General features: G+C 36.3%; 1 pseudogene; it reads left to right on the forward strand.

The window, feature by feature from the left end:
• Nucleotides 1-19,889: 19,889 nt before the first annotated feature.
• Nucleotides 19,890-20,725, forward strand: LOC101969056 (protein FAM210A pseudogene; annotated as a pseudogene).
• The last annotated feature ends 970 nt before the right edge of the window (nucleotides 20,726-21,695 follow it).

The raw sequence follows: 21,695 nt of genomic DNA on the forward strand, positions 1-21,695 counted from the left end.
GGTGGTGCTGTCCAAGAGGCCAGGAGCCACAAAAGTGGAAGTGGAAGAAGGAGGAAGCCTACCAGCAGGTGCAAAATGAAATCTTCTTGAACAGGTGTACCTTTGCAGCTGTCATCACTGGAGGACATCAGACCCCAGCTTCTTCTGCTCTTCTATGTGGACTCACACTAGGAACGATAGGAACTTCCAGGCCATTAGCCTCTGAGACTGCATCATTTGTCCCTCTTGTTCTGAGGCTTCCCATTGCTTGGACTGAGTAGTTATTGGTTTTTCAATTGGCTTACATGATCAGACAGCATCTGATCATGTAAGCCAATTGAATAAATTTAAACACACACACACACATTTTCACACATTTTTTTTTCCATTGGTTCTGTTTTTCTGGCAAACCCTAATACAACTGTTAATTCCTTAAAGGATTGCTGACAAGTGTTTCCTTTTTTTTTTTTTTTTACTTGTTAAGAGATTTATTTATTATTTATTTATTTATTTTTTACAAGTGTTTCTTAATACTATCTGGCAATTATATCGTATGTCCCTCCTCATGATCTTCCAGAAGACTTCTTCTCTATTTATATATCTACCACTACCTCTTTTCACTCTAAAAATGTGATAAAAAAAAAAGACAAAAATTTACCATCTTAGCCATTTACAAATGCATAGATTGATAGTATTAAGTATACTCAGATTGTTGTGTAATGGAAGATTTTCATCTTGCAATCCCAAATCTCTATTCCAAGTAAATTCTAATTTCCCCTCCTTCCTGCTCTTGGTGGCTACCTTTCTACTTTCTGGTTCTTTGATTTTACTGCTTCAGATCCATTATATGCATGGAATCATTCAGAATCTGTCCAGTAGTGACTGGCTTCTTTTGCCTAGTTTGTCCTTCAGGTTCATTTGTGTTGCAGCATGTGAAAAGATCCTCTTGGTTTTGTAAGGCTACACAGAATTCTGTTGTAATATATACGATTTTCTTTGTCTGTTCATCGCTCAGTGGATCCACAGCTTGGCTATTATGAATAATGCTACAGTGAACATGGTGCTTTGAATTCTTTAGGATATATATACCCCAAAGTGAAATTGCTGTCTTAAATAGAAATTCTGATCTTAACTTTTGAGGAACCCCCACACTATTTTCCATAATGGCTACACCATTTTACATTCCAACCAACAGAGTACAAGGGTTCCAATTTTTCCACCTCTTTGCCAGCACTTATTATTCTCTGTATTCTGGTAGCAGCCATTTTGATGGGTATGAGTTGGTATCTCATGGTGGTTTTTATGTGCATTTCTCTAATGATTAGTGATATAGACGTTTTTTCATGGGGTTATTGACCATTTGTATATCTTCTTTGGAGAAATGCCTACTCAAGTCCTTTGCCATATTTTAATCAGAATATTTGTGGAATTTGGGGATTTGTGTTGTTCTACTCATAGGTAGAAGTTCCTTACATACTCTAGATATTAAAACTTTACCTGATATAGCATTTGCAATTAATTTCTCCATTCTATAGTTTGCCTTTCACTCTGCTAATAGTGTCTTCTGACACTCAAGTTTTTAAGCTTGGCATAGTCCATTTTGCCCACTTTTTATTCTGTTGCCTATGCCTTTTGCGTCATATCCAAGAAATAATTACTAAATATCCTGAAGTTTTCTCCTGAATGTTTAGTAGTTTCAGGTTTAACATTTAGATCTTTGATATATTTTTAGTTAATTTTTCTATATAGTGTAAGATGAAAGTCAATTTTAATCTTCCGAGTGTGGAAATACAGTTTTTTCCAGGATCATTCATTGAAGAGACTGTTTCCCCATTATGTAATCTTGGCTCCCTTGTCAAAAATCATTTGATGATATATGCCATATATGCAGGAGAGTAATTTTGGACTGTATCCTGCTATATTGGTGTGTATATATATATATATATATATATATATATATGATATTGGTATATCACACCATCTTAATTACTGTTGCTTTGTTGTATGTTTCTAAATCAGGAAGTGTGAGACCTCCACATTTATTTTTTTTTCAAGAATACTTTGGCTATGCAATATTGCTTCAGATTTCATAAGAATATGGAATATGAATATGCATTGAATTTATAGATAACTTTGGGTAGTATAGACATTTTAACAATATTAAGTCTTCCAATCCATGAGCATGAAATGTTTTCCCTTCTATTTAATGTCTTCTTTCATTTTCTAAACAATTTTTTGTAGTTTTTTCTGTATGGACATCTTTTTTTTAAACTTCTTTTGTTGTTTACACTTAAGTATTTTGTCTTTTTTGACCTATAATAAATAAGATGGTGTTCTTTTAAATTTTTTTCAGATTGATCATTATTGGTGTGTATAGACATGCAATTAATCTTTTCAGTGTTGATTTGCATTCTGAAATTTTGCTAAATTATTAGTTCTATTTTTCCATATATGGACTCTTTTTTTAACATTTTCTATATATAAGATTATGTCATGTATAGAAAGATAACTTTATTTCTTTATTTTCAACTCTATGTCTTTTATAGGGATTAATGCTAAATTTTACCAAATGGATGTCATATACTAAATAATTAATTTTTTTAAACCTATTTGTATATCATCTCTTTCATATAGCACAGTCCTACTTAAGTGTGGGGTCTGTTTCTGGGATCTCTATTTTCTTCCATTGGCTTATTCATCCATTGTTCCATTGCTATGTTTATATATTTTTAAAAAAATTTGTATTGGTTCATAATAGGTATCCATAGAATTAGGATTCACTTTACCATAATTATAAATGCATAGAATATAATTTGCTTCAATTTAGTCCCCAGTACTTACTGTTATCCTGCGTTTCCTCCTTCCTCCTCTTCCCTTTTGTCTACTCTACTGATCTTTCCATTTACTTACATTTTAATGACTATAATCATCAGAATAACAAAAATTTTAAAATTTTTAAATTCTACATGGGGCAAGTGTGAGCATTAAAAACTCTCAAACAGCTGGTAGAGATACACATAGATATAATCACCTAATTGAACAATTTGACATTAACATGCATGAGATTTTTTTCTTTTTTATAGCTAAGAAGTATTGAATTGTATGTTTACTGCAGTTTGTACATAGATTTACCTGAGGATGGATATTTTGGTTGCTTCCAGTATTTTGTTGGGAAAAGTAAAACTACCTTGAGAAGTTGGGTAGTATGCCCTTTTTGTGGGCATAACTTATTTCTATAGGTAAATGGACAGATTGCTCATATACTAGGTATATGTTAAACTCTATAACAAGGGTCCAGAGTGTTTTCCAAAGTCGTAGTACTATTTTAAACCCAGCTAGTCATTGTGAGACTTCCAGTTTCTCCAGCATCCTTGACAATACTTAGTGTTGTGCATATTTTAAATTTTAGCCAGTTTAGTATGCAGTGATATCTCATTGTAGTTTTAATTTATATTTCCTTGTTGACCAGTGTTGAGCATAGTCTCATGCGCATATCGGTCATCCATTTATCTTTTCTTTGGTGAAATGTCTTTTCAAAAGAGGGGCAAATTCTATGAAAATAGAAGAGAGATATCAGTACAGTAGAAGAGAGAGCCTGAGGGGAAGGATGGAGGAACAAGAAAACGAAGGAACAGGGAAATTAAATTGACCAAATTATGCTATGCACATATATGAATATACTGCAGTGGATTTCACCTTCATGTATATCCATATAGCACTATATGTATATCTATATTAAAAAAAGAAACAAGCTCAAGTAATCAAAATTATTTTTTGAACAGATTAGATAAGCTTAATACATTTTGATTTGAAGGCACCTTCCATCAAGTTTTCAACATGTTATATATTTTTTTACTTTTTATAAAATTTGGAACTGTTAATTTGAAATTTATAAACTTCTTATACTGTTTTACTAATAAACTAATATTATACTCACATAATGTTCAGAAAAATGCAAAAGTATGTGTTTAAATAACAAAGTAAGAATGAAAATTCTAAAAAAAAAATTGCCCATATTCAACTGTGTTATCTCCTTATTGTTGAGCTGAACAATTAATTACATAATCAGGATGCAAATCCATTGTCATAGAGAAGTATGCATTGTTAATATTTTCCTCAGTCTGTAGGCTTCTTTTTAATTTTCATAATGGTATCTTTCAAAGCACAGAATCTTAAAATTTTGATGAAGTCTAATTTAACAGCTTTTTCTTTTATGATTTGCCCTACTTTAAAAATTTTTGCCTACCACAAGTTTGCAAAGATTTTCTTTACTATATTTTCTTTTGGAAGTTTCTTAATATGAACTTTCACATTTAGGTCTATGATTAATTTCAAGATAATGTCTGTGTACATTGTGAGATAAGATTCAGAGTTCATTTTTTCAGTAGATGTATCCAGTTGTTTCAGCTCCATTCATTTAAAAGACCATTCTTTGTTCACTGGTACTGTATAGTGTACATCTTTAACTTGTCACTGTCTGCCTTCAAGTAATATAATTATGGTAGATGAGCCTCACAAGAAAAAACATTTATTTCCATTTTCCTAGCTTTTAATGGTATTGTTATCATGTTTTACTTCATTAATTATTATTTTTTCATGTTTTACTTTATTAATTTATTATTTTTGTTTAGATAGTCAATTATGCTTTAACCATGTTTTTAAAATGTATTTCTAGGTTTGAATGTAGGAAGTTCTTCTCTGATGGCTTTAAATCTCCCAAAGTAAGGGTAGCAACACTTTGGGGAAGGTGGCAGAACACTAGCCAAGTCAACAGTTTAATCAGAGTAGAAATGTCTGGAATACCTATTGAACTACCTAAGATTATCAGGTCACAATAACAAGGTCTATGTAATGTGAAACCCCATGCTGCGTTTGTAAACATATCAGTCTTGATATTCAATTCTGCATCTTTATTTACAACCTATAGCTTTAGAACAACATTCTAGATCAGAGTTGACCAATAAAAATATAATGCAAGCCACAAAGTTGAATCACATATACAATCAAAGTTTCCAGTAGCTACCTGAGAAAAATAAAAAAACAAATAAAATTAATTTTAATATATTTTATTAAATCTACTACATCAAAATTAGATCAACATTTAATAAAGATAAAATTATTAACAAGATATTTTATATTTTTATACATTAAGTTTTTGAAATCAAATGTATATTTTACATTTATAGAACGTCTCAATTCAGGCATATCACACTTCAAATTCTCAATAGCTTCATATGGATAGTGGCTACAATTTTGGACTTTTTCCATCCAATAGCAATACGGTTTGGTCAAACTCTATCATGTATCTTTCTTTTAATTGAAGCCACACTCTGCAATTTAATTAAATAAGACTGATATGATGAGACACAATGAATATTTCACGTTGTCAGGTGAACCAAAAGAATTATAGGAACTGAAGGATAGAAGGTTAGTCAAATTCAACAAAAGGTGAGTAACACATAAAACAGAGGGTTAGTAAAAGATCCTGTAAATGGAGCAGGTTAACTCTATCCCTGCCTTTGAAATTCTTTTTTATTTTGTTTTGTTTGCATTTCTTTGCTTCTTTCAAAGATTATTCATAATTTCCCTGGAACCTAAAGGACAAGAGCATTAACAAAAGAGGTACATGTAATTCCATTTCCTAGACAATACATTTTAGACCTAACATTTAAAAAGGGAACATTAGATGATGAACATGACCTATGAATAACAAGCTGTATTTTTAAATGTAAAACTAACTGATCATAACCAGTCTTCAAAAGGGAAAAAAAATTACAGTTTCAGAGATACAGGCAAACAAATAGCTACAGAGATTAGGTTCATATACATATGAGTGAAGGTACATACTTTTTTGGGGGTATCTTGTGCTACATAATAAAATTATCCAAAACTTAGTGCCTAAGAATACCACTGTTCTATTCTTCTGCTTATAATTCTGCAGTCTAGGAGAACTCTTTGGGGTGAGTTTATCTCTGTTCCACATGATATCAGCTGAGATGGCTCAATCAGCACTGAAGAGTCAAATTCCAAATTCCAAGATGGTCTCACTCACATGCTGGCAGTTACAGTTACTGTGGACTGAGAGCTCAGCTGCAACTCTTGGCCAATTCTCTTCTACGTGGCCTTTTCACATGGCTAAATTGGATTTTTCACAGGGTATTCTTTTACCCCCTTAAAGTCAATAACTCTCTATGCTGATACCAACCAAATTAGGATTTCAGCTTATGGTTCCTGAAATACTTATCTTTTTTATCCCCATATTTTTCCTGGTGCATTATAGCTTTACATTATGATGGGATTTGTTGTTACATGCACAATGTAATATTTGTACATGCACAATATAATTTGGCCAATATCATTCCCCAACACTTCCCTGCTCCCTCCCCATCTCCTACCCCTAGTTCCTTTCCTCTACTGATCTCCCTTTGATTTCATGAGATCTGCCCTCCACCTTTCTTTTCCCTTTTCCTCTTCAGCTTCCCATATGAGAAAAAGATATGACCCTTGACCTTCTGAGTTTGACTTATTTCACTTAACATGACGGTCTCTAGTTTCATCCGTTTTCCTGCAAATTTTACAATTTCATTTTTCTTTATGGCTGAATAGAACTTGTAGAAATACCAAATTCTTAAACTAGACTCTTAGATATTTCCACCTAAATTTCCCATTGATATCTCAAACTCAACATTTGCAAACTGAACTCCTTAACTCCTCAGCTCAAAAATTTCCCCATTTCTAAGTTTATCCATCTTAGTGAATGTTATCACCAGGTACACAAGTTAATGCCTTAAGAGGGCCCCTCAAGTCCCTTGCCCCCTACTAAAGGATAAGATCTAAATTCAAGGCCCTTCATGATGTAAATATTGGCTTCCTCTCCAGCCACATCTCTCGCATGTACACGTCACACCTCAACCTGTTCAAGTTCATGTTCCATGCCCTTTTTTGTACGCCACACTTTTCTACATGAGATGCTCTCCACTCTCCTCATTCACCTTCAGTCCTCTGTTGGAATAACTTTCAGTCGCAGCTAGCCGCTACAAACAGCTGGAAAGTGCTTGAAATATCCACATTCGTTCAGGCCTGACAGGAGGGCCTGCAGGATGGGATGAAATCACATACTCAGCACTTGTGGTTAGTGTTGCCAAACTACCAGGCCAGGAAAATGAGAGCCAGTGGCTTCAGGGCATGAAACCCCTGATTCAGTCAGGGCCAAAGACCCTTCCAGATTGCTTTCCACCATGACAGCAATATTTAGAGTTTCCCCACACAATGTTGTTACATTAGGCAAGAGATGATTGGCTTATGGATATTGTCTTGCTTATGAATGATTGACAGGCATGCCCCACTAGAACCCTATAACAGTTGTGTGCATTCCAAAAATAAACTGAGCTACTGGATGAAGACTTGAGGTGGGTCTCCAACCAGTTCTCTCACCAGCTCCCAGAGTCTGTGTGTTGATTCCACTTTTCTACCCCCCGTGACAAGATAGCCAAGAGACTATCAACCACGAAGGGACGTAGGAACACATAAAAGTCCTCTTCCTCTATTCCACTGATCTCCCCTCTATTTTTGTAGGATCTGCCCCACCCCTTCCTTATTTTGCTCTAGCATATGAGAAAAAACATTCAACACTTGACTTTTTGAGTCTGGCTTATTTTACTTAGCATGATGTTCTCCAGTTCCCTCCATTTATCAGCAAATGCCATAATTTCATTCTTTTTTTTTATGGGTGAAGAAAAACTCCATTGCGTATATATGGAACACATTTTCTTTACCATTCATCTGTTGACAAGCACTTGGGCTGGTTTCGTAACTTGGCTATTGTGGATTGCACTAATATATATTGGTATATATGTATCATTATAGTATGCAGATTTTAGTTCTTTTGGATAAATACCAAGGAGTAGAGTAGCTGGGTCATATGGTGGTTCAATTCTTAGTCTTTTGCAGAATCTCCATGCTGCTTTCCAGAGTGGTTGAACTAATTTGCAGTCCCACTAATAATGTGTGAGTGTACTTCCCCACCCCCACATTCTTGCCAGCATTTATTATTATTTGTATGCTTCATGATTGCCATTCTAACTAAAATGAGATGAATTGCATTTACCTGATTGCTAGGAATGTTGAAAATCATGGGTTTTTAAATCTTGTAAAATTATACATTTGCCTTTGATTAGGTAAGTAACAATGATTTTTAAAATTTAATCCAATCTCAACCACAAATCCTGTAAATCATATAAATGAATAATGAATACCTGTCCACCTGTAATATCCCAGAATGATACTTGTCTTGGCACATAATCTGTTTGGAAGCATCTATAACAAAAGGACAGGGACTAGGGGCTAGGGTTGTGGCTCAGTGGTAGAGTGCTTGCCTTGAATGTGTGAGGCACTGGGTTTGATACTCAGCACCACAAATAAATAAAAAATTGAAGGTCCATAAGTAATTAAAAATTAATAAAATAAATAAAGTTTTTTTAAACTTCCTAAGAAGAAAATTCAGTGATAACCTTTTTTTTTTAAGAGAGAAAGAGAGAGAGAGAGAATTTTTAAAAATATTTATTTATTTTTAGTTTTCGGCAGAGACAACATCTTTGTTTGCATGTGGTGCTGAGGATCGAACCCGGGCCACACGCATACCAGGCGAGTGCACTACCACTTGAGCCACATCCCCAGCCCAATAAAGTTTTTTTTTAAAAAAGGACAGAGACTAACACACCTTTATTCATGTAACATTATTGAGTAAATCAGACATGGTTCTGTCTTCAGAGAAAGAAGCCCATTTCCCTCTGTGTAACATCTGGAAGATCTCCATACTAACAACTGGCTATGGTTCTCTTGATCACCATACCAAACTATTTGGGGAGGGGGGTTCTTTTCTAGCAATTAGGTTAATAATACTTTAGATGCTATTAAGTACTTACTCCTTAACTATCTTCAATATTTCTCATTGTTTGCTTATCTAACTATAAAGCCATCTGACATGAGAAGAGGGTTTCCTTTTAAGGAAAAAATTTCCTAAACAAACTAAAAATAACTCTTGGTATTTGCATCTAGCAGGCACTTTAAGAACCTCAAGAAACTTTGACATCAAATGCATTTGATATGGCTTTTTCATGTATGGGTTGATGAACAACTCTTTTCAGTTCATCCCTTCTACTTAAATCTGTAGACCTGGGCTGAGCCACTCCAGGATGATAAGGTAAAAAATTTACCTGGCATCGTCTAGCCAGCTTGCTAAAGCACATGCACCACTGCATTGTAGACAACTACCCTGGACTGACCCACTAGACATACACCTTCCCCCTCCCTGCCTGATGGTTTTTGATTCCTGCCAGATTCTGGCCCTGAGTCCTTGAGAGGAAAGTTCTATGCTCTAAATAAACTTTGTAGAGCCCAGTGGTGGAGTGTGACCTTGGCATACCACTATTTTACCTTTCCCTCAGATCTTATTTTTGGTTTTTTTTTTTTTTTTGGACGCATTTTTCTTTCAATTACACACAAGAAGTCTCAGATCGAAAAAAAAAAAAATGCTTCTGGTGGAGCCCAGGTGCCAGATAAGCTCTTTGTCTGGATTGTCCTATCTTCACTGCCCTGTGTGCTCATTCTGCAGATACTACTATGCACCTACAATGGCTAGGCACTGTGCTATATGCTCTGGAAACTCAGTGAGGGACAAGACATGTGACCTTAATCTTCTGTGATTACAATTTAATGTCAGATAATAACAACAATCATCACTTACAAGTTAAGTAGTAGTTGAGGTTAGCAAACATATATGGAGTTTACCAAGGCTCCTGGAAACTTCTGGAAGTTGTAGAGGAGCCAAAGTGAGGTGGTCCTCTACCATTCTCTTTGAATGTCCTTCACTAACTGACCAGCACCTTATCAGAAACTGGAAACTGTCTAGAGAATAATGACCAGTTCAAAGAGAAGATGCTAAACTGTGTTGAATGAGAAGGAGTTACAGGTTCTAGGAACATTTATCCTGGAGGAGGGAAGGTTAAAGACACCATGCAGGAGTCCTGAAGGGGCCCCACATAAATAAGTGAAAGAATATGGATTTGTGTAGTTCCAGAAGCAGAAGTAGAACTCAACTATATGTTATAAGGAGGTAGATTCTGGTACAATATTAGTTAAAATGTTTTGACAACTTCAGCTTAATAATAGTATTAGACTAGCTGCTGTTTACTGAGTAACTGTAGACCTGTGATACTGGACACTGTGGCAGGTGTTTTATGTGTTTTATGAAATTCAGGCTTTCAGTTCAAAATAACAAAGAGCTCACACAAACTAACTCTACCAAACTCATAGGAAAGAATCACAAAAGGAATACATGTGTAACAGCTCTGAGAGCAAAAAAGTACAGCAGATATTTCAGTGAATTTCTAGGAGACACAAAGCAGGCAGGATCATAAGGGTGAATGCTCCAGAACAGAGGAAGCTGCCAGCAGAATATACTCTGGGGAGGGCTACAGTGGGGTGGGGAGGACTTAGGGATTTCCAAGCTCAGAATTGGCATTAGAAGAAAAGAGGTGGGACAACTAATCTGCTGAAGAGCTAAGTCAGTTACTCCAAATACCTTTCTCTATTCCTCCTTCCAGCCTGTCTGCACACACAGGGATTAGCAATAGCAGCATTTGCCCTCAGCACACAACCGAAGACTGGCTCTTAATGATAAGTCTGTGTGAAGATGCTGGGGTTCTTAGTGTGAGAGATTGATGCCCATCCCAGATGGGGCAATTATGGTCCTGTCTCTACTCCCCCGAAACATACACTGTATGATCATCTTTCCCTCTGCACAGTTACAAAAGCTAAGCCCTTAGACATCCCTTTTAATTTGGGGAACAAACTTCTTGGGGAAATGTTTGAGGGAACCTATGCCAGGATCTTGATTAATTGACCTAATCTTTTTTTCTTAAATACAAAGGAAATCCAGGTCCATAAGCATTTAAAAAATATATTAGTAGAAAAATATCAGGGTAAGAAATCAAAATTTTAAAAAAAATACTAGTTCAAAATAAAATTTTAAAAAGGAAAGATACTACAGGACAGTATCCAAGAAATGACAGAAAACTGTAAACTGTTTTTATTAATATTCTCAGAATTTTGAGAAGATATTACATCAGTGGAACATGAATAGACTGCTTTAAAAATAGCATATTCAGAAAATAATTGCTTGAAATGTAATTTCTGCAATTAAAATTAGAACTAGTTGATAAAATTAAAGAAACTGTCAAGAACATGGAACAAAAGTGATATAAAACAAAAGATATGAAAGACTAAATCAGGTTTCCAACATCCATCCCTGAAAATATCCCAGTAGATGAAAATGACATAATCAAAGTAATTTTTTTAAAAAAGAAACTTTTCAGAGCCAAAAAAAAAAAAAAAAAGGGAAGAGAGAATAAAATCTTCAGAATAAAACGTGCTCACCAAAAGCTGTGCAGAAGGGGCTGGGATATAGCTCAGTTAGTAGACTGCCTACGTCACATGCACAAGGCTCTGGGTTCAATCCCCAGCAACATATACACAAAAAGAAAGCTGTGCAGAAAAATGAAGAAAAGATATGTATATAGATTCATCTCTAAATTTTCACTAATAATATAAAAATACTCTTAAAATAAGCTTTCATAAGGAAAAATAAATTGCACATAAATTAGATCAACTACAGGAATAAATTATAGATTGATGTGACATTGTATCATCAATACTGGAAGCTGAAATATAGTCTAGGGACACCTTCAAAGTGCCGAGGCAACGCAACCTGTGACACTATGTCCACTGGTGTGGTTATTCCACAGTGTGGGTGAAGAGAGACAAAGAACACAGGCAGAGCAAATAGAGGTCTCCATGTAGATAAAGGTTACAACTGACCAAACAAAGAGAACTGCATGGAGCACAGCTGGCAGCATCCTCAGGCATGGTGCAGACTCTGGTCTTCTCGGCTCCTGAAGACACATGGGCTGGACCACCGCATTCAAGTGACCACCCTATTGCAGAAGCTCTAAGTGATGTTATTTTATATTTAACTCTCTTCCCTACTCTTCTTTCTTCCTACCAGCCCCCTAGAAACAAGTAGCTGGTTATAATACCACAGTGTTTCCTGCAGGACAGTCTCCCAGGTGTGCCTGCTCTAGCAGATGTGCACTTGCAACCTCCTTGGAGCCTGCTTCACTCCACATAGTCACAGAGGGAACTCAATGCAACTCAGAACCATAAGGAGTCAGCAATGATCTCTCACTATATTTCCAAAAAAAAAAAAAAAGAAGAAGACTTGTGAATTTACTTGGAAATTGGAAAATGAAACTATAGTTTGAAAAAATATTAGAAAATTCCAAGGATGCAATGGAAAGACATTAGATTATAGTTATAAAGGGAATTTATAAAACAATTTGTCCAAGTTAGAATTTGCAGTCAAAAGACTCCTAAATAACTATCTCCAAGAAACAAATGGATTTTACTCAACAGATAGTATTAAAACTCTGGAAACATCTGGTAATTGAATAAGAAAGTTACTCACTTGTTTCAACAACAACAACAACAAAGAATTTAAAACCAATAAAAGCAAACAACTATGAGAGAAGCTGAGTGCAAAGATGAAGGCAACTAAAATGACAGAAGTTTGAGCAATAGTAAATTTAAGAGGAGAATTCATTTGGCCCATGTGCTCGAACTGTATGGCGCTAGTAACATAGGGTTTCTTAAGTATTTTATTCTGCAATAAGTTTTACGTAACCATAATATTGGCAGTGACATTTTATTTTTTGGAATCTGTTAACAAAACATGGGAGAGATAAATTGTCAGTACAAGACAATTCAAATAGTACAACCTTGTAAAAATGATTCACTGTTATTGACAACAGGTAGAAGATACTGCCTTGGCCTTGGTGGAGCTCACCTACCCAGGGATTACCATCTCAAGTTGACTGAGTCAGAAGCACAAACTTGAGTATATTTATTTTCATTCTACAGCTATTTATTAAATGTCCTTCACATGCCCAAGCCCTGAGCTGGTCCTAAAATTGAACCCGACAGACAAGCTTCCCGCCCTTGGGGAGCTCATGGAATCCTGTCCAGGGAACAATGCCTGTGGCTCAAACTCACCATCTTTGACAAAGGAAATAGGGGATGCCCAATCTGTAAAATAGCCAATAATCTGTAATAAACAAGACAAAAAGAAAAATTAGAAATGGTAAAAAGTGCTTATCACAAGGAAGTCTGACTAGTAGAGTAGGACAGAAGAGTTTTTAAGGAACTAGATTCTTGCTTAGCTCAATTTGTACTACTTACAACTTTTCCATGTAAAACAGTTACTTAAAATTAAAAAAAAAATAAACAGCCTTATTGTTTCTACAGTGGGATTAGGGTGGTTTACACTAAGCCTAAGTACTGCATGGGTAGAATTAATGTCAGAGCTTTATGACCCAAATTCAGTGCAAAGGAAGCAAAATGGTGCAATGGGAAATCATTTGCCTCAATTACAGTGAGTAGATTTTAGTTCCATAAGTGTACATCTGCATATTTTAATAGTGGTATGATATGAGATAAATGTCTATAAATATACTATTTCTGCTTCATTTATTGCTAAAATCAGTTGATTTTATACTTTTAAAATAATAATGTTGGTATTTATTGCTATATATTCATTCTAACAATGATCCTTAAAGAACTATATTCAAGTTCCATGTTGAGTGATTCCTTCTATCCCTTCTATACTTCTTTTCCAAAATACCTACTACCAGATCTTCTGCACTTCCCAAATTGTGTTGGGAGCAAGAGGGATCATGAAGAGGGATGGAGGGAAGTCAGTTAAGAATGAGGAGGTGCTGAAGAATATGAGCACCGAGATGGGCCCTTCTGGGCCTGAAGGTGACTCTGAGGACAGGACAGGTAAGCTTCAAAGTAAGTATAAGGAGGCAGCCCAAGTGGAATGATTCCTTTGAAAGGCAGAGAGAGGGTCTGAGGACACAGGAGAGGCTGACCCCCCAGCCAGGCTGCAGTGGGGTTAAGGCAGTGAGGCAGACTGGCTCCAAAGGGAGGAGCTGGAAGGACCCTGCAGCAAAGCACTGGGTAAGGAAAAGGAGGAACAGTGCCTTGTCACTGTGAGTACAGCAGGTATAATGAGGACATGTGATACATCTTGTGGGTTTCGACTGCATGATCCAGGAACCAGTCCTACACAGGGAGTCAGCAATGTAGAAAGCAAATTTTGTTAAATGAATCCAAAGTGAAGCATGGAAACTGCTCAAGGACCATGCCTAATCTCTACCTGTGCTGGGTGCAGCATTTGTTCTGATACCCACTGCCAGACAACATTTGCCCCCATCCTTCAAGCTGAAACACGCCAGTAGTCATTTCTGCCTCCACCCCAGCCTGTCCCAACGGGCAAGTTTGGGTCACAGTTCCTGGATACTGAAGGAAAAATGTTTTCTGAACCTAACCATCCGAATCAGATCTATAGTGATTTTGGAAAAAGTTGCTTTCTGGGGGCTGAAGTTGTGGCTCAGCAGTAGAGCACTTGCCTAGCATATGTGAGGAACTGGGTTCGATCCTCAGCACCACATAAAAATAAATAAATAAAATAAAGGTATTGTGTCCAACTACAACTAAAAAACAAAATAAATATTAAAAAAAAAAAGAAAGAAAAATTTGCTTTCTGTACTGGCCCAAGTTTTCAAACTCCCCTTCCTAATCCTGCCATCTTAGTGGTGACAGCTGCCAAGATGTATGCATTTTAGGACTGTCACAAATCCTTTCCCCTGCTGAGATCAAATACAAAGAGCCATAAACCATCAATCACCTTCTCCCTAAAGAATTGAAGAAATATCTGTTTCCTTTCACTTTGAGCTTTTTAGGAGTGGGTAGAGTACAGATTGAATAGAATGTACACCTTCCTAGCTGTACATCCTGGAAAGGTTTCTCTCTGAGCTTCAATTATTAAAATTAATGACTCAAGAATTAGGTCATAGTGAGAATTAAATACAAATTCATCATCTGGCACATTGCACAGAAAATTATTCATTTTTGTTTTCTGGGACCTAGACATAGTTATAGTTTAATGAAAGTATTCTTGTCCTCATTTCCCAGTAGAAAATCTGAAACTACAGGATCTAGCTGTATCCCATAGTCTTTGTGCAGGCCCCTAGTGTCTTACCACTAACTGTATGTTAGGGTATGGATTCAGGTAAATTCTCCCTTTTTTCTGTTTACATGATATGCTTGCTGCAAGAATACAAACAGCCCAGCTCCCATTGCATCTTGCCTGAGTTGCCATGATCCCTGGATCTGTGCAGGGAATAAAAGTGGATGTTTAATGCCTACTAAGTGAGCATTAGGACTGGTTCTTAATTCATCTCCCAAGCTAGCTGCCCCATATTGCTTCATACTCCCTTACCAAACCAGTAGTCTCGACCTCAAAACCACAATCCCAGCTGCTTCCTCTTTGGCTTGATTCCATGTTATCCCCACCTGTCTTCTTAGGCTTCAGGAGAAACTTCCAAATGCAATATCAAAATAAGTCTGCAGAGGTATTCCAACTTCTAACTGGAGATCCACATCGCAGATTCTATAAGCCATGGACTCCAGGGAGGCTATGGGAAGCATCTACTTTTTCCTATATTTCTGTGTTCTTATAGTATTACATTTTTAAGAGTTCTCAGTATTTCAAAAACATACCTTTTATTAAAAGTTATAATAGCATAATGGTTAAGAAGACCAGCTTTAAGTTTGAATAGAAGTAAATTTTAATTTAGCATCACAATTTATTACTTGTATGACCTTGGGCTACTTACTTACATTTACTCATCTAAAAAATGAGATTGATAGTATTTAACATCACAGAGTTGGCTTCTTTTGTTGCAAATAAAGTAACCTGACTTAAGTGGCTTAAATAAAAAGAAGTATAGTTTTTCTCACTTAACAAAAGCTCTGGAAGTGGTAGCTAATTGTGCTGGCCCACTACCTCAATGACACCTCTCTAATTGTTTTGACTCTTTCCTCATCCTTATTGCCTCATGCTTGTAAGATGATTGCTATAGATCACATTTAAATTCAAAGCAATCTTATCTTTCCTTTTATCAGGAAGGATTTCTAGAAGTCCCTATACTGAACTTCCTGTTAGATCTCGGTAGCTAGAACAATAGCAAGTGACAACTCTTCTAATAAGGAGCTAGGAAATTGGGAAATAAAGTTGGCATATTATCTTAGACCAACCAGAATTCATATCCTGAGGCTTGGAACATTGCAGAATCCAAAAAATGGCAAAATTTTGTTACTGAGAGGTGAGTTATATCTAAAGGATAGGTAATCAGTGGGCTTTGATTCAACACAGGGGTGTAGTAAATATTAAATGTAACAATACAGTCAGACCAGGTGGTATATGCCTATAATCCCAGCTGCTGGGGAGGCTGAGGCAGGAGGATCTTGAGTTTAAATCCAGCCTCAGCAAGTGAGGCACTAAGCAACTCAGTGAGATCCTGTCTCTAAATAAAACATGAAATAGGACTGTGGGTATAGCTCAGTGGTCAGTTGCCCCTGAGTCCAATCCCCCCCCCCAAAAAAAGTAACAATACTCATAAAATTTTTAGCACAGTGATGGATTATTAAGTAGTGCTTAATAAATTATAGCCTTAGTTATAAATTTCCAAATTGGTTGACTGTGTCCTACTAGTAATTTTTAATGTAATGCTTAAAAATGATAAAACTGAAGATCAAAAAACTTCACCAGAAGATTTCTAGAGCTGATAAAAATTCAGCAAAGTAGCAGGATCTAAGATCAATATGTAAAAGTCAATAGCTTTCCTATACTCCAAAATTAATATAAAAAAATCAGGAAAGCAATTCCATTCATAATTGCCCTTTTTAAACAACCTGAGAATAAATCTAACCAAGGAACCAAAAAGACCTCTACAGTTATAATTATAGAACATTGAAGAAAGAAATTTAAAGAAGACACAAGAAGATGGAAAAACCTTCCATGTTCCTGGATAGGTAGAATTAATATTGTCAAAATGACCATATTGCCAAAAGAAATTTCCAGATTCAATTCAATTCCCATCAAAATAGCAGTAACATTCTTCAAAGAACTAGAAAAAAACATTCATTGGAAGAATAAAAGACCCAGAATAGCCAAAGCAATATTGAGCAAGAAGAGTGAGGCTGGAGGAATCCGAATACCTGCTTTCAAATTATACTACAGAGAACTATAGTAACAAAAATAGCATGGTATTGGCATAAAATAGAAATGAAGACCAATGGAAGAGAATAGAAGACACAGATACAAATCCACGTAGATATAGTTATCCTTAACAAAGGTGCCAAAAGCATATATTGGAAAAAAGATAGCCTTTTAAATATATGGTGTGGGAAAAATTGGATATACATACATAGGAAAATGAAATTAGATTCCTATCTCTCACTCTGCACAAAAATCAACTCAAAGTGGGGTGAAGACCCAGGAATTAGACCAGAAACAATATAACTGCTAGAAGAAAACATAGGGTCAACACCCCAAACACATTGACACAAATCACCAGCTTCCTTAATAAGATTCTTAAAGCACAAAAATAAAACCTAGAATCAATAAGTGGGACAGCATAAATTTAAAAGCTTCTGCAAAGTAAAGGAAAAAATAAGAGTGTGAAGAGAGAACCTATAGAAAGAAAGAAAAGCTTTGCACTTACTCTTCTAACTGGGCTTAATATCCAGAATATATAAAGAACTCAAAAACTAAATACCAAAAAAGAAAGAGAGAGAGAGAGAGAGAGAGAGAGAGAGAGAGAGAGAGAGAGAGAGAGAGGAAGCAAGCCCAATCAATTAATAATTAAAAGATCTCAAAAGACTTTTTCTTTTTCCCTTTTTTTGTACCAGGGATTAAACTTAGGGGCACTGAACCAATAAACCACATCCCCAGCCCTTTTTAAATATTTTATTTACAGAAAGGGTCTCACTAAGTTGCTTAGTGCCTCGCTATCGTTCTAGCTACCAAGATCTGCTGAGGCTGGCTTTGAACTTGCAATCCTTCTGCCTCAGCCTCTTGAGCCTCTGGTATTACAAGCATGTGCCACAATGTTTGATTTTTAAGAGACTTTTCTCAAAAGAATAAATATAAATGGGTAACAAACATATGGAGGAAAAGTTCAATATTCTTAGCAATCAGGAAAATGCAAATCAAAACTACATTAAATTAAATTTCATCTCATCCCAGTTAGAATGGCAATCATCAAGAATACAAATAATGATAACTCTTGGTGAGGATTTTGGGGGAAAGTACACTTAAACATTGTTGATAGGACTGTAAATGTGTATATTTTGGAAAGCAGTAGAGTTCTTCAAAGGGCTAAGAACGATCCAGATGGAATGGTGCATGTCTGTAATTCAGCTTGGGAGGCTGAGGCAGGAGGATCACAAGTTCAAAGTGAACTCCAGCAATTTAGCAGGTCCTAAGCAACTTAGTAAGACCCTGTGTCTACATAAAATACAAAATAGAGCTAGGGATGTGGCTCATTGGTTAAGTTCCATTGGGTTCATTCCCTTGTACCAGAAAAAAAAAAAAAGAAAAAAATTTTTTTTAAAAAAAGGCTAAGAATGGAATTACCATTTGACCCTGCCATCCCAATCCTTCGTTCTTTATTCAAAAGAACTAGAATCAACATACTATAGTGATACATGCATTCCAACATTCATAGAAGTGCAATTCACCATAGTCAAGTTATAAAACCAGTCCAGGTGCCCGCCAATAGATGAAGCGATTAAGAAAATGTGATATGTATAAATAAGAGAGTTTTATTCAGTCATAAAGAGAAACGATATTATGTCATTTGCTGGTAAACTGGTTAAACTTGAGGATATCATGCTAAGTAAAATCAACCGAACTCAGAAAATGGAGGACAGAATGTTTTCTCTCATTTGCAGAAGCTAGAGAGAAATAAGTGGGGTGAGAGAATGCTAGGGGAGTGGATATTATGGAAATGAAAATAACAATGTAGTAGAGGAAGGGGATTGAGGGGAGGCAGAAAGAGTGGGTAAGGGGAGCAACTGCAGAATGAAATTGACCAAATTATGATATATACATGTGTTTTAGTCAGCTTTTGCATCACTGTGATCAAAATAGCCAACAAGAACAACTTAGAGAAGGGAAAGTTTACTTGGGGCTTACACTTTTAGAGGTCTCAGTCCATAGACAGCCAACACCACTGTTCTGTGTGCAAAGTGAGTCGGCACATAGTGGGGGAAGGGTGCAGCAGAGAGAAGCTGCTTCCTTCCTGGCAGCCAGGAAGTAGAGGGTGAGGAAGAGGGCCCAGGGCAGATGTACCCTTCTAGGGCATGACCCCAGTGACTCACCTCCTCCAACCACATTCACCTGCTAGTCCATTTGAACTCAAATGGACAATTTAGGTTACAGCTCTCAGAATCTAGTCATTTCATCTCAGAAAAATTGGGGGGAACACCTCATAAACAAACCTCACAAACAAATAACATCATGTATGAGTACATTATGATGAATGCCACTTATATGTGTAACTATAAAGAACCAATTAAAAATAATGCAGAGAGGCAGCACCGAAGAGGCACAGGCGGCTGGAGCATATTTGTTATGTGCATGGCTCAGGGCCTGGGCCAATTGTTCACTTGAGCTCTGCAGATTTGGCACTCTGGCCCATGCCTTTCCAGGTGGCTCTGCTGAGTTACACTGTCATGGTATTCAAGGTGCTGTTGTACAGATTGTGCCTTGGGATTCACAGTCCCAGTGTCCTAGGTGATAAGAAAATAAGTAACTGCCAAGGTCATGTAGCTGAGAGAAAAATCATAGTCCTTCAGTCAATTTCTGATGTGAGCAATTTTCATGCCCAGAAATCCTTGATGGAAGCCTAGTCTCTAGAAACTGAATTCCATCACCATTGTTCAAAATGCAATGGAACGTACCACAGGCTGTGACTGGGCTGGCACACAGGGCATGCTTGGAACCACAGAAGCCTGGTTTCTTTGCACACCATCAGAACATAAAAGCACTATTACTTTTGAATAGTGCTGAATCACTAATTGAGAATTCAAGGCCCTCAAAATTAGTGGCTACATTTACTTACTGCAAATAAGTACCTTGCAAAGGAAAGGAAGTCACTGGGTACTCAGCTACCCCATTGAGGGTCCTTTGCCATCAACAATGTGAGCAGTATGTTTTATCTGAAAGAATTTTATCATCCTGTGCCTCAGCCAGAGGAATTTCTTTGGGGAAAAAAGGAAGATCTTGATCCTTTACAAGACAAATCTATTGGTCTTTATCAGCAATTTAAAAAAAAACAACATTTAAACAACATGGGAAAGTTTTGATTCCTGTACATCTAAGAATTTCTGGTATTTAGCTTGAAACATTTTATTATGCAGCCATAAAAGAAATTATTTCCATTCCTTTTCTAGAGTCTCTTAAGCTACTTGACAGTATAGTAAACATCCTGAAAAATTCCCAGGGTGGAAATGCCTTAATAGTGTATGCCATGTTTAAGATTGCAACACCTGCCCACTATACCATGACCTTGGGAGGAATGCCCTTTACTATGAAGTATATGCTTACTCATAGCTACATGTTGACATGGCCACATGTCAAGGAGTATCTGCAGGACAAGATGAAAGAGACCAAGGAGCTCATTACAGAGAAAGTGGAAGAGACAAAAATAGACTGACTGGAAAACTACAAGAAACCAAAGAAAATGCTTTTTTTTGGTTGGTTACTTTAGCATTTTATTGATGTAATTTAAAACTTGGCACATGGTTTAAGTCTATTTTTCTTTTTTTAATTGATTTTATTTTTTTAAATGCACAACAGTGGAATGCATTACAATTCTTATTACACATATAGAGCACAATTTTTCATATCTTTATATAAAAAGTATGTTCACACCAATTCATGTCTTCATATGTGTATTTTGTTGGGTTTTTTATTACAATTCTTATTACACACATATACCACAATTTTTCATATCTCTGTTTGTATATAAAGTAAATTGACACCCAACTCATGTCTTCATACTTGTACTTTGTATAATGATGTCCATCATATTCCACCATCCTTGCTAATCCCCTGCCTCCTCCCTTTCCCTCCCACCCCTCTTCCCTATCTAGAGTTCATCTAATCCTCCCATGATCCCCCTCCCTATCCAACTATGAGTCAACCTCCTTGTATCAGAGAAAACATTTGGCATTTCCTTTTTGGGGGATTGGCTAACTTCACTTAGCATTATTTTCTCCAATGCCATCCATTTACCTGCAAATGCCATAATTTTATTTTCTTTTATTGCTGAGTAAAATTCCATTGTGTATATACGCCACATTTTTTTATCCATTCACTGAAGGCAAAATTGAAGGCATTCTCTCTAAAACCTGGAACAAGACAGGGATGCCCTCTTTCACCCTTCTATTCAATATAGTTCTTGAAACACTGGCCAGAGCAATTAGAGGAAAGAAATTAAAGGGATATGTATAGAAAAAATGTTTCTTTTAAGAAAATATGGAAGACAGTTCCTTATGTAACAAAATATGGACTATTCCTGCACTTTAATCTTCTGGAGACTTTGGGCCAAGATACATGCTTTAGGTGTTTTTGTTTCTGTTTGCTTAGTTTCCCAAATATACCAGTTCTCTGAGGGTTAAAGAAGAAAGTTAAATATTACTACAAAAATCAGTGGTTTTGAAAGGAAAAAAAATGAACCCCATATAGG

The sequence above is a fragment of the Ictidomys tridecemlineatus genome, chromosome 4, assembly GCF_052094955.1.
Source record: "Ictidomys tridecemlineatus isolate mIctTri1 chromosome 4, mIctTri1.hap1, whole genome shotgun sequence".
NCBI classification, from domain to species: Eukaryota; Metazoa; Chordata; class Mammalia; order Rodentia; family Sciuridae; genus Ictidomys; species Ictidomys tridecemlineatus.